Source organism: Belonocnema kinseyi, chromosome 2, assembly GCF_010883055.1.
Source record: "Belonocnema kinseyi isolate 2016_QV_RU_SX_M_011 chromosome 2, B_treatae_v1, whole genome shotgun sequence".
In the NCBI taxonomy this organism is placed as follows: domain Eukaryota; kingdom Metazoa; phylum Arthropoda; class Insecta; order Hymenoptera; family Cynipidae; genus Belonocnema; species Belonocnema kinseyi.
In genome coordinates, this window is record NC_046658.1 from 93,399,606 (window position 1) to 93,400,994 (window position 1,389).

The 1,389-nt window shown below is 25.7% G+C and overlaps 1 protein-coding gene across 1 annotated transcript in view; it reads left to right on the forward strand.

Annotated features, from left to right (window-relative positions):
- Positions 1 to 1,389, forward strand: part of LOC117182899 — an 8,441-nt gene that overhangs the window by 1,392 nt on the left and 5,660 nt on the right. The gene's annotated exons all lie outside the window — the stretch shown is intronic.

Below are 1,389 nucleotides of genomic sequence, written 5' to 3' on the forward strand. Positions count from 1 at the left end.
TTTTTTGTTTCCATTTAGTAACTTTTACTTTAAAACACATATACTTCAGAACTTTCATTAACAAAAAAATTAATAACAAATAAAACTGTGTGTGGGGGGGGGGCACAAAAAATAAGCAAAAAAGTCCCGTAAATTTTTTTGGTCAGATGCTTATTCTGGACAGAACAGAGGGTAGAAGTTGTATGTACATGTGAGCATGTGTGGCTCCAAACTTTTGTTATTATGAGATTGTTACAACAAATAAGAACAATAAAATATGTTTAGAAACATTGAGATAAATGGAACTTACAAAATCATTAATTGCAAAGGCAAGAAAATACAAAAAATGACAACTACGAAAAATGTGTTAGTTTAAACAATTAAACTTCATATTCACGTCGCTTTTCGTCTAAAAAATGCACCCAAGGAACACGCCTTAACTTGAGAGGATGTCATAATGATTTTTCACCATAATGAAACATTTTTTAAATACAATATGAAATTATTAAATTTTAACGACAAGAGAAATATCACATACATAAAACAGGAATAAAACAGTGTTTCATATACAAATTTAAAATTTTCAAATGTATTAATTTATTTCAAACGAAAAAGAAATGTTTCTACTTTAAATGATAAGTCTTTGACAAAATACTGGAATTTTCAACAAAATAATTAAGCTTTTAGCATAATAGTTGAATATTCAACCTAAAAAGACATTTTAACGCAAAAAAAAACGAAATTTCAAACTAAAAACTTTTTTCTGCAACAAAAAAATGCCAAATTTTAACTAAAGATTTCTATCTTAAAGAAATAGAAAAGTTACATTCTCTGTTAAAAAATGAATTTTAAATAACAAAAAAAATATTTTCCACTAAACAGATAAATTTTCAACAGACATAAGCCTTCAATACAAAAATTTCACAATGTAGCTTAATTTTGATCCAAGTAGTTTAATTTTCAATAAGATAATTAAACTTTTAACCAACGAGATAACTTTTAACCTAAAATATAAATCTTGAACAAAAAAGTGATTTCTTAAGAAAGCGATTCAACCAAACGTTTTAAACAAATAAGTTGAATTATCAAGCAAAGAAGAAAGATTTTTAACCAAAAAGTTGTTTTTTCATACAATAAAGGAAATTTCTTCTATAACAGATGAATTCTTAAATCAAGAAGATAAATTTTCCCAAAAATAGTTGATTTTCTGTTGTAACAGATTTAAGTCCAGTTTTGACGATCAAACTATGAATTTTTTAACAAGAAATAATTTCCTACCCGAAATATTTATTTTCAATCCAAAAAGGCGAATTTTACAAATTCGTAGAAGAAAAATCTGTCCACGTTCCATTTCGACAGTTTTGAAATAATTAGAGGGATTATTACGTTGTTCAATTCAGCTATTATTTA